Source organism: Lithobates pipiens, unplaced genomic scaffold, assembly GCF_037356315.1.
Source record: "Lithobates pipiens isolate NorthernLeopardFrog02 unplaced genomic scaffold, aLitPip1_a1.2 Scaffold_37, whole genome shotgun sequence".
NCBI lineage: Eukaryota > Metazoa > Chordata > Amphibia > Anura > Ranidae > Lithobates > Lithobates pipiens.
In genome coordinates, this window is record NW_027507825.1 from 5,593,951 (window position 1) to 5,606,166 (window position 12,216).

The 12,216-nt window shown below is 57.4% G+C and overlaps 1 protein-coding gene across 1 annotated transcript in view; it reads left to right on the plus strand.

Annotated features, from left to right (window-relative positions):
• LOC143956509 (endoribonuclease Dicer-like) overlaps positions 1-12,216 on the plus strand; it is a gene marked incomplete at its 3' end in the record, with an annotated part of 72,218 nt that overhangs the window by 17,037 nt on the left and 42,965 nt on the right. The window contains 2 exon segments of the mRNA XM_077466710.1: positions 3,989-4,068; positions 10,186-10,248.

Consider the following 12,216-nt stretch of genomic DNA (forward strand, 5'->3'; position numbering starts at 1 on the left):
CTCTCTCGCTCGCCTCTCCCCCCCTCTCTCGCTCGCTCTCCTCCCCCCCTCTCTCGCTCGCTCTCCCCCCCTCTCTCGCTCGCTTTCCCCCCCTCTCTCGCTCGCTCTCCCCCCCCCTCTCGCTCGCTCTCCCCCCCCTCTCGCTCGCTCTCCCCCCCCTCTCTCGCTCGCTCTCCCCCCCCTCTCTCGCTCGCTCTCCCCCCCCTCTCTCGCTCGCTCTCCCCCCCCTCTCTCGCTCGCTCTCCCCCCCCCTCCTCTCTCACTCGCTCTCCCCCCTCCTCTCTCGCTCTCTCCCCCCCTCCTCTCTCGCTCTCCCCCGCCCTCCTCTCTCGCTCCTCTCCCCCCCTCCTCTCTCGCTCGCTCTCCCCCCCTCCTCTCTCGCTCGCTCTCCCCCCTCCTCTCTCGCTCGCTCTCCCCCCCCTCCTCTCTCGCTCGCTCTCCCCCCCCTCCTCTCTCGCTCGCTCTCCCCCCCCCTCTCTCGCTCGCTCTCCCCCCCTCTCTCGCTCGCTCTCCCCCCCTCTCTCGCTCGCTCTCCCCCCCCTCTCTCGCTCGCTCTCCCCCCCTCCTCTCTCGCTCGCTCTCCCCCCCCTCCTCTCTCGCTCGCTCTCCCCCCCCCCCCTCCTCTCTCGCTCGCTCTCCCCCCCCCCTCCTCTCTCGCTCGCTCTCCCCCCCCCCTCCTCTCTCGCTCGCTCTCCCCCCCCTCCTCTCTCGCTCGCTCTCCCCCCTCCTCTCTCGCTCGCTCTCCCCCCCTCCCTCTCTCGCTCGCTCTCCCCCCCTCCTCTCTCGCTCGCTCTCCCCCCCTCCTCTCTCGCTCGCTCTCCCCCCCCTCCTCTCTCGCTCGCTCTCCCCCCCCTCCTCTCTCGCTCGCTCTCCCCCCCCCCCTCCTCTCTCGCTCGCTCTCTCCCCCTCCTCTCTCGCTCGCTCTCCCCCCCTCTCTCTCGCTCGCTCTCCCCCCCTCCTCTCTCGCTCGCTCTCCCCCCCTCCTCTCTCGCTCGCTCTCCCCCCCCTCCTCTCTCGCTCGCTCTCCCCCCCCTCCTCTCTCGCTCGCTCTCCCCCCCCTCCTCTCTCGCTCGCTCTCCCCCCCTCCTCTCTCGCTCGCTCTCCCCCCCTCCTCTCTCGCTCGCTCTCCCCCCTCCTCTCTCGCTCGCTCTCCCCCCCCCTCTCTCCCCCCTCCTCTCTCGCTCGCTCTCCCCCCCCTCTCCCCCCCCTCCTCTCTCGCTCGCTCTCACCCCCTCCTCTCTCGCTCGCTCTCACCCCCTCCTCTCTCGCTCGCTCTCCCCCTCTCTCTCGCTCGCTCTCCCCCCCTCCTCTCTCGCTCGCTCTCCCCCCCCTCTCTCGCTCGCTCTCCCCCCCCCTCTCTCGCTCGCTCTCCCCCCCCTCTCTCGCTCTCCCCCCCCCTCTCTCGCTCTCCCCCCTCTCTCGCTCTCCCCCCCCTCTCTCGCTCGCTCTCCCCCCCTCTCTCGCTCGCTCTCCCCCTCTCTCCTCTCCCCCCCTCTCTCGCTCGCTCTCCCCCCGTCTCTCGCTCGCTCTCCCCCCCCTCTCTCGCTCGCTCTCCCCCCCCTCTCTCGCTCGCTCTCCCCCCTCTCTCGCTCGCTCTCCCCCCCTCTCTCGCTCGCTCTCCCCCCCTCTCTCGCTCGCTCTCCCCCCCCCTCTCTCGCTCGCTCTCCCCCCCCTCTCTCGCTCGCTCTCCCCCCCTCTCTCGCTCGCTCTCCCCCCCCTCTCGCTCGCTCTCCCCCCCCTCTCTCGCTCGCTCTCCCCCCCTCTCTCGCTCGCTCTCCCCCCCCTTCTCGCTCGCTCTCCCCCCCCCTCTCGCTCGCTCCCCCCCCCTCTCTCGCTCGCTCCCCCCCTCTCTCGCTCGCTCTCCCCCCCTCTCTCGCTCGCTCTCCCCCCCTCTCTCGCTCGCTCTCCCCCCCCCTCCTCTCTCACTCGCTCTCCCCCCCTCCTCTCTCGCTCTCCCCCCCTCCTCTCTCGCTCTCCCCCCCCTCCTCCGCTCGCTCTCCCCCCCTCCTCTCTCGCTCGCTCTCCCCCCCCTCCTCTCTCGCTCGCTCTCCCCCCCTCCTCTCTCGCTCGCTCTCCCCCCCCTCCTCTCTCGCTCGCTCTCCCCCCCTCCTCTCTCGCTCGCTCTCCCCCCCTCCTCTCTCGCTCGCTCTCCCCCCCCTCCTCTCTCGCTCGCTCTCCCCCCCTCCCTCCTCTCCGCTCTCCCCCCTCTCTCGCTCGCTCTCCCCCCCCTCTCTCGCTCGCTCTCCCCCCCTCTCTCGCTCGCTCTCCCCCCCCTCTCTCGCTCGCTCTCCCCCCCTCCTCTCTCGCTCGCTCTCCCCCCCTCCTCTCTCGCTCGCTCTCCCCCCCTCCTCTCTCGCTCGCTCTCCCCCCCCCTCCTCTCTCGCTCGCTCTCCCCCCCCCTCCTCTCTCGCTCGCTCTCCCCCCCCTCCTCTCTCTCGCTCTCCCCCCCCCCTCCTCTCTCGCTCGCTCTCCCCCCTCCTCCTCTCGCTCGCTCTCCCCCCCTCCTCTCTCGCTCGCTCTCCCCCCTCCTCTCTCGCTCGCTCTCCCCCCCTCCTCTCTCGCTCGCTCTCCCCCCTCCTCTCTCGCTCGCTCTCCCCCCCCCTCCTCTCTCGCTCGCTCTCCCCCCCCTCCTCTCTCGCTCGCTCTCCCCCCCCTCCTCTCTCGCTCGCTCTCCCCCCCCTCCTCTCTCGCTCGCTCTCCCCCCCCTCCTCTCTCGCTCGCTCTCCCCCCCCCTCCTCTCTCGCTCGCTCTCCCCCCCCTCCTCTCTCGCTCGCTCTCCCCCCCTCCTCTCTCGCTCGCTCTCCCCCCCTCCTCTCCGCTCGCTCTCCCCCCCCTCCTCTCTCGCTCGCTCTCCCCCCCTCCTCTCTCGCTCGCTCTCCCCCCTCCTCTCTCGCTCGCTCTCCCCCCCCCTCCTCTCTCTCTCGCTCTCTCCCCCCCCTCTCTCCCCCCCTCCTCTCTCGCTCGCTCTCCCCCCCCTCTCCCCCCCCCTCCTCTCTCGCTCGCTCTCACCCCCTCCTCTCTCGCTCGCTCTCCCCCCCTCCTCTCTCGCTCGCTCTCCCCCCCTCCTCTCTCGCTCGCTCTCCCCCCTCCCTCTCTCGCTCGCTCTCCCCCCTCCTCTCTCGCTCGCTCTCCCCCCTCCTCTCTCGCTCGCTCTCCCCCCCTCCTCTCTCGCTCGCTCTCCCCCCTCCTCTCTCGCTCGCTCTCCCCCCCTCCTCTCTCGCTCGCTCTCCCCCCCTCCTCTTCGCTCGCTCTCCCCCCCCTCTCTCCCCCCCCTCCTCTCTCGCTCGCTCTCCCCCCCCTCTCCCCCCCCCTCCTCTCTCGCTCGCTCTCACCCCCTCCTCTCTCGCTCGCTCTCACCCCCTCCTCTCTCGCTCGCTCTCACCCCCTCCTCTCTCGCTCGCTCTCCCCCCCCTCCTCTCTCTCGCTCTCCCCCCCCTCCTCTCTCGCTCGCTCTCCCCCCCTCCTCTCTCGCTCGCTCTCCCCCCCTCCTCTCTCGCTCGCTCTCCCCCCCCCTCCTCTCTCGCTCGCTCTCCCCCCCCTCCTCTCTCGCTCGCTCTCCCCCCCCTCCTCTCTCGCTCGCTCTCCCCCCCCTCCTCGCTCGCTCGCTCCTCCCCCCCCCTCCTCGCTCGCTCGCTCTCCCCCCCCTCCTCGCTCGCTCGCTCTCCCCCCCCCTCCTCGCTCGCTCGCTCTCCCCCCCCCTCCCTCGCTCGCTCGCTCTCCCCCCCCCTCCTCGCTCGCTCGCTCTCCCCCCCCTCCTCGCTCGCTTGCTCTCCCCCCCTCGCTCGCTCGCTCGCTCTCTCTCCCACCCTCGCCCTCTCCTTCTCTTACTTTCTCTCATGCCCGGGCCATACTGCAAGAAAGACACATTGCAATCAGATTTATTTAAAGCCTGTGAATTCCCCACGAAACAAAATGCGAGAACAGACCGAGCACATGGCTTTTTATGTGACTTCTGCGGTAAATGTTCCTATTTTATGTTTCCTCCCAGGTTACCACGGGTGATACAGAGTTACAGGCGACTACCTTGGGGACGTCTCATAATCAGCACCGAGGTAAAGGATTACGCAGGTAATAAGCTGGAATGGATGGTCGTTCCTGTCAGACGCAGCCGGTTGCTAAGTACACACAGGGGCACCATATGCAAGACCTCAAACGTCTGCGAGCATCTCTTTATAATCCCAGCGCGTTGTATAATGTTCGCCGCGCACCATATAGCCGTGTCCGTGCTGTGTAATTACTCAAATAAAAGCAATCTTTGGCACCCATTAAGGGGGCCCGGACGCAGCAGGCTGCTCGCGCTTGCACCATGACCTCATTCTACGGTTAACCTGTCGGTGGCGGGGCTGGAGCTGGGCCTCCACACTTTATTTGCTTTGTATAAAGTATGTTGCCAAAGCTTTCAAGGAACCAGAAAAAGGGACGTGTGAAATGGCTTTCTCTACAGATTGGGGGGGGGGGGGGAGGGTGGTTGTGAACACAGGAATTAGCTAACCTAATTGGATCAGTAATCTGTCTATAAAATACCAGCCACCCAATGGGTAAACAATGACACTTAGTCATGCTGCTGCACCGCAAACATCAGGCATAGTTAAAGGGAAAGTATAGCTTGTTTCAGTTTGACTGTATTTTAATCTGTTTTTTTAAATGCATGCTGTACCATATTTCCATCATTTTATTGTCCTATGCCAGGGGGTCAGCAGAGTTTTCTTACAACCGTGGTCCAAATCGCATATTTGTGCGATCCTTCATATCACACCACAATCCTGTTCTTAAATTGGTGTCCTATCTTGGAACTCTGTATTTCATAAACTTTCAGTTTTCTAATCCTATTTAAAAAAAAAATTGGTATTTTCAGTACCCCACTCAAAGAGGAAGTAAACCCTGATTGGTTTACTTCCTCTTTCATTCCCTGCAAAGGCAAAGCATAATGGACTACTATGCATCGCATCGCATCACATAGTAGTCCATTATGTGTCACTTACCTGACACAGGAGCCAGCGAAGTCACCGCTGTCCCCTGTAGTCCGCCGCATCCATCTTCTCGGTGGGGTCTCGCAGCTCCGCCGCGATGACATCACTCCCGCGCATGCGCACGGAAGCCGACGCACGCGGCAGCTCCGACGTTGAGAATGCCACGCTCGGTGCGCCTGCGCGCCGCTGTCTACGGCGCATTCGCGCCGTAGACAGCTGTGCCTGTTTTCGGGCAAATATCTCCTAAACCGTATAGGTTTAGGAGATATTTCTTGGACCTACAGGTAAGCCTTAACCACTTCCCGACCAGCGCACGACGATGTACGTCGACAGAATGGCACGGGCAGGCATATTGGCGTACAGGTACGTCCAATATTCGATGCTGCCCTGCCATCGGGCTCCCGCGCTGGTCGGGACCCCCGTGAGTCCGGTCGCGGGACCCGCGGACTCGATCGCCGCGGGCATCCCCGCGATCGTCTCACGGAGCGGCCGAATGGAGGAAATGCTGTATAAACAACATTTCTCCATTCTGCCTAGCAACTAGTGACGCTGATCTCTGCTCCATGTGATTGGAGCAGAGATCAGTGTTCACTAAATGAAAGCCCAACCCCCTCACAGTTAGTAACACACCCCTAGGAACACTTAACCCCTACACTGCCACCCACTGGTTAATCCTTTCACTGCCAGTGTCATTTACACAGGAATCACTGCATTTATATAGCAGTGATTGCTGTATAAATGACAATGGTCCCAAAAATGTGTCAAAAATGTCCGATGGGTCCCCCACAATGTCGCAGTCACAATACAAATCGCTGATCGCCGCCATTACTAGTAAAAAAAAAAATAATAAAAAATTAATAAAAATGCTATAAAACTATCCCTATTTTGTAAACGCTATAACTTTTGCGCAAACCAATCAATAATCGTATAATAATACGTATCGGCCTAAACTGAGGGGAAAAAAATGTTTTTTTTTATATATTTTGGGGGATATTTATTATAACAAAAAGTAAAAAATAATGCGTTTTTTTTTCAAAATTGTCGCTCTATTTTTGTTTATAGCGCAAAAAATAAAAATCGCAGAGGGGATCAAATACCACCAAAAGAAAGCTCTATTTGTGGGAAAAAAAGGACGTCAATTTTGTTTGGCAGCCACGTCGCACGACTGCGCAATTGTCAGTTAAAGCGACGCAGTGCCGAATCGCAAAAAGTGGTCTGGTCTTTGACCACCAGAAAAATGGTCCGGGGCTGTAAGTGGTTAATCTAGGCTTACCTGTAGGTCAAAGTGGTTTGTAAGGGTTTACAACCACTTTAATGGCAAAGTTTCCCATATGGTGTTCTCTCATCTCCTTTCACATTACCCCCCCCCACAAGGGTATTCTCTCCCCCCTTCATATCACCTCCCCCACATGTCCTCTGCGTCAATAAACTTATAAAATTGTCCAACCCCTCCCCCCCCCCATAGCATCTTCCTCTGTCCCTTTTTAAATGTTGAACAGACTGTATATACACAGTAAATGTGCATAGCACGGTGAACACAATATGTGCATAGTCGGCCACCAATTGTGCAAATTCTCCCACTTAAAATGATGAGAGAGGCCGGTAATTGTCATCATAGATACACCTCAACTATGAGAGACAAAATGTGGAAACAAATCCAGACAATCATTGATTTTTGAAAGAATTTATTTGCAAATTCTGGTGGAAAATAAGTATTTGGTCGCCTACAAAACAAGCAAGATTTCCGGCTCTCCACAGACCCGTATCTTCAAGAGGCTCCTCTCTCCTCCACTCATTACCTTTTATTAATGGCACCTTGTTATCAGTATACAAGACACCCGTCCACAACCTCAAACACTCACACTCCAAACTCCACTATGGTGAAGACCAAAGAGCTGTCGAAGGACACCAGAGACAAAACTGTAGACCTGCACCAGGCTGGGAAGACTGAATCTGCAATAGGCAAGCAGCTTGGTGTGAAGAAATCAACTCTAGGAGCAATAATTAGAAAATGGAAGACATACAAGACCGCTGATAATCTTCCCTCGATCTGGGGCTCCACGCAAGATCTTACCCCATAAATGATCACAAGAACGGTGAGCAAAAATCCCAGAACCACACGGGGGAGGGGGACCCAGTGAATGACCTGCAGAGAGGTGGGACCAATGTAACAAAGGCCACCATCAGTAACGCACTACGCCGCCAGGGACTCGGATCCTGCAATGCCAGACGTGTCCCCCCCCTGCTTAAGCCAGTACATGTCCGGGCCCCTCTGAGGTTTGCTAGAGAGCGTTTGGATGATCCAGAAGAGGATTGGGAGAATGCCATATGAAACCAAAGTAGAATTGTTTGGTAGAAACACAACTCGTTGTGTTTGGAGGAGAGCGAATACTAAGTTGCAACCAAGGAACACCATACCTACTGTGAAGCATGGGGGTGGCAACATCATGCTTTGGGACCGTTTCTCTGCAAAGGGAACAGGACGACTGATGCGTGTACATGAAAGAATGAATGGGGCCATGTATTGGGAGATTTTTGAGTGCAAATCTCCTCCCATCAGCAAGGGCATTGATGAAACGTGGCTGGATCTTTCAGCATGACAATGACCCCAAACACACCACCCGGGCAACGAAGGAGTGGCTTTGTAAGGAGCATTTCAAGGTCCTGGAGTGGCCTTGCCAGTCTCCAGATCTCACCCCCCATAGAAAGCCTTTGGAGGGAATTGTAAGTCTGTGTTGCCCAGCGAGGGCCCCAAATCATCATTGCTGTAGAGAAGATCTGCATGGAGGCCACCATACCAGCAACAGTGGGTGACAACCTTGTGAAGACTTAGAGCCGGTTCACACAGCGGGCGATGCGAGGCGACACGACTCGCCTCGCTCTCGCAAGTTGCCCCCGTTCTGTACAATGGAACCGTTCTGAGAGGAGCGACTCGAGTCGCTCCGACTCAGAAAAAAGGTTCCTGTACTACTTTTGGGCGACCTCGGGGCGACTTGCATTGACTTCTATACAGAAGTCATCTGCAAGTTGCCGCTGAGGTCGCGGCAGGTCGCGGCGAGGCAAGTCGGAGTCGCCTCGCCTCACCTGCAGTGTGAACCGGCCCTTACAGAAAACGTTTGACCTCGGTCATTGCCAACAAAGGAAATATAACAAAGTATTGAGATGAACTTTTGATATTGACAAAATACTTATTTTCCACCATAATTTGCAAATAAATTTAAAAAAACAGACAATGTGATTGGATTTGTTTCCTCATATTGTCTCTCGTAGTTGAGGTGACACCTATGATGACAATTACAGGCCTCTCTCATCTTTTTAAGTGCGAGAACTTCCACAATTGGTGGCTGACTAAATACTTTTTTTTTTTGCCCCACTGTAAACTTCAAATAGTGCAGAGTAAAGTCCAAAGACTGGAAGTAATGTTCTTCCTGTTACAATCGGTTCACACAGGGGGCGACACGAGGTGACACGACTTGCCGTGCCGCGACCTGACAAGTCGCCCCCGTTCTGTACTACGGAACCGTTCTAAGAGGAGCGACTCGAGTCGCTCCGACTTAGAAAAAAGGTTCCTGTACTACTTTTGGGCGACCTCGGGGCGACTTGCATTGACTTCTATACAGAAGTCATTTGCAAGTCGCCGCTGAGGTCGCGGCAGGTCGCGGCAAGTCGTGTCGCCCCCCAGTGTGAACCGAGCCTTACGGTGACACCAAACCAGTGGAGAAAAACAAGAGGTCTGTAGCCACTCTAAACAACTCTTCAGGGGTAAGTAGATGGATACTCTTACCCGCTGTCAGGGCCGTCTTTAATACTGATTGGACCCTGGGCAAAAATTTTCTTGGGGGCCCTCCCCCCCCCCCCCCCCCCAATGCAATTTTGCTCTCCATCTGCTCTGAGACATAACAATAAATAGCAGCTAGACTTAAAATCTGTTTACTGAATCTGATCAGGCAGCAATTGCGATTGGTTACCAGCGGTTACAGCATATCATTACTGCTTAATGACTGGTTGCTAGTGGTTATAGCACACATTACGGCTCACTGATTAGTTGCTAGAGGTTACAGCAAATTATTTCTGCTTGTTAATTGGTTACTAGAGATTACTGTAAAGTAATACTGCTCACTGATTGGTTGCTGGAGGGTTACAGCACATCATCTCCTCACTGCAGGGGAGCATGATATACATATGAATGCCGCCTTTATTTACATATCAATGCTGCCGGCCGCATCTATTTACTTAGTAATGCTGCTACTATTTACATACGAATGCTGGTTATTTACATGTAAACACAGGGTCTGCAGGTGAGTTATCTGTACACAACAATAGGGCAGAGCTGGGCAGCATTAGTAGCAGCACTTCACACTGAGATATTGGGACTAAAACTTCAAGGGACAAGGGAATTTACACTGGGATAGTTGGCAAGTATGAGGCAGCTGCTTTGGGCCCCCACAACAATGACAGGGCCCAGGGCAGCTGCCCCTTTTGCCCCGCCTTAAAGACGGCCCTGCCCGCTGTGATAGACACACATATCTTACGACAGTGGGTCAGTAAGGCTTGAAATCCTGAATGGTCCATATCCGGTGCTGTACACGGAGGATGGTCGAGTAGATCAGGTGCAGAGTCCTCCGATTCTCTGTCCACAAACGCCACCAACACTGTATAATCAAGATAGATCTAGCCCAGAACAGCTCCTCATGAGCTCCAATGGAAAAGACACATGGAAAAAGAGGGAGGGCTCCAGATAGTTCCAGTGAAACCGATAAGTTTTATGTCATACATCACAAATGACAAAAGTGACCACAAAATATAAAGGGTATAAAAAGCAATGTGGGGTGCAATAAATGCTAGCAAGGCTGACAGTTACCAGCATGACTCCCATAGGCAGAGGTGTGATGAGAGGTCCGCCAGTTGGACACCGCTGCTCTAGTGGCTGTCGGGGGACCCGACCTTTTGTGGAGGAAAAAAAAATCATCATCAACATGCTATTGAAATTGTTGATCCGTTCTGTTAAACGCCTTATTTTATACCCAGAGACATCATCACTGGGTTTGATGGGTGGCAAAAATTGAACCGCGCTCCGTGCCAATTGTGAGAGTAAAATTCCGCTTTATTGGCGGGATCTGTGACCCCGTGATGTTCAGAGAGGACGGGAAGAAGTTCTGCTTATTCTGAGTTTTGTTTATAACCTCCTCTTCTGTGTCTCTCTCTTCCTTCATAGATATGATGGTGTCACAGTCCCTCTCATGTTTCCTTGTAGTACGGTTCTCTCGCACTGAAACCGGTGAGTGTCCTCCTGTACTTTTAGGGTTCGTTCACATGTGCTTTGGTGTCTGGAGAGTGACCCATGTTTTGGATCACTCTTCAGAGAGCAAAGCTTGTTTGGCTGTACCTTCTCCCCTCTCTCCCCCCCCCCCCCCCCTCCTCTCTCTCCCCCCCCCCCTCCCTCTCCACCCTCTCCCCCCCTCCCCCCCCCCCCCCTCCCCCCTCTCTCTCCTCCCCCCTCTCTCCTCCTCCCCCCCTCTCTCTCCTCTCCCCCCCTCTCTCTCTCCTCCCCCCTCTCTCTCTCTCCTCCCCCTCTCTCTCTCTCTCCCCCTCCTCTCTCTCCTCTCTCTCTCTCTCTCTCCTCTCTCTCTCCTCCCCCTCTCTCTCTCCTCCCCCCCTCTCCTCCCTCCCCCCCTCTCTCTCCTCCCCCCCTCTCTCTCTCCTCCCCCCCTCTCTCTCTCTCCTCCCCCCCTTCTCTCTCCTCCCCCCCTCTCTCTCTCCTCCCCCCCCTCTCTCTCTCCTCCCCCCCTCTCTCTCTCTCCCCCCCTCTCTCTCTCCTCCCCCCTCTCTCTCTCTCCTCCCCCCTCTCTCTCTCTCCTCCCCCCTCTTTCTCTCTCTCTCTCTTTCTCTCTCTCTCTCTTTCTCTCTCTCTCTCTTTCTCTCTCTCTCTCTCTCTCTCTCTCTCCTCCCCCTCTCTCTCTCTCCTCCCCCTCTCTCTCTCTCCTCCCCCTCTCTCTCTCTCCTCTCTCTCTCTCTCTCTCTCTCTCTCCTCCCCCTCTCTCTCTCTCCTCCCCCCCCTCTCTCTCTCTCTCCTCCCCCCCCTCTCTCTCTCTCTCTCTCTCTCTCCTCCCTCTCTCTCTCTCTCTCTCCTCCCTCTCTCTCTCTCTCTCTCTCTCTCTCTCTCTCCCCTCCCCCTCTCTCTCTCTCTCTCCTCCCCCTCTCTCTCTCTCTCCTCCCTCTCTCCCCCCTCTCTCTCCTCCCTCTCTCTCCTCCCCCTCTCTCTCTCTCTCTCTCTCCTCCCTCTCTCTCCTCCCTCTCTCTCTCTTTCTCTCTCTCCTCCCCCCTCTCTCTCTCTCTCTCTCCTCCCCCTCTCTCTCTCACTTCCCCCCCTCTCTTTCTCTTCCCCCCCCTCTCTCTCTCTCTCCTCCCCCCTCTCTCTCTTCCCCCCCCTCTCTCTCTTCCCCCCCCTCTCTCTCTTCCCCCCCCCCCTCTCTCTTCCCCCCCCCCTCTTTCTCTTCCCCCCCCTCTTCCTCTCCCCCCCCCTTTCTCTTCCCCCCCCTCTTTCTCTCCCCCCCTCTTTCTCTCCCCCCCCCTCTCGCTCTCTCCTCTCGCTCTCTCCTCCTCGCTCTCTCTCGCTCGCTCTCTCCTGCTCGCTCGCTCTCTCCTCCTCGCTCGCTCTCTCCTCCTCGCTCGCTCTCTCCGCTCGCTCGCTCTCTCCTCTCGCTCGCTCTCTCCTCTCGCTCGCTCTCTGCTCTTCCTCGCTCGCTCTCTGCTCTCTCCTCGCTCGCTCTCTCTCTCTCTTCCGCTCTCTGCGCGCTCGCTCTCTGCTCTCTCGCTCTCGCTCTCTGCGCTCTCGCTCTCTGCGCTCTCGCTCTCTGCGCTCTCGCTCTCTGCGCTCTCTGCGCTCTCGCTCTCTGCGCTCTCGCTCTCTGCGCTTGCGCTCGCGCTCTCGCTCTCTGCGCTCGCGCTCTCCTCCCTCGCGCTTTCTCTCTCTCTCTCTCCTCTCTCTCTCTCTCTCTCTCGCTTTCTCTCTCTCTCTCTCTCTCTCTCGCGCTTTCTCTCTCTCTCTCTCGCGCTTTCTCTCTCTCTCTCTCTCTCTCTCGCGCTTTCTCTCTTCCCTCTCTCTCTCCTCTCTCTCTCTCTCGCGCTCTCTCTCTCTCTCTCTCGCGCTTTCTCTCTCTCTCTCGCGCTTTCTCTCTCTCTCTCTCTCTCTCTCTCTCTCGCGCTTTCTCTCTCTCTCTCTCGCGCTTTCTCTCTCTCTCTCTCT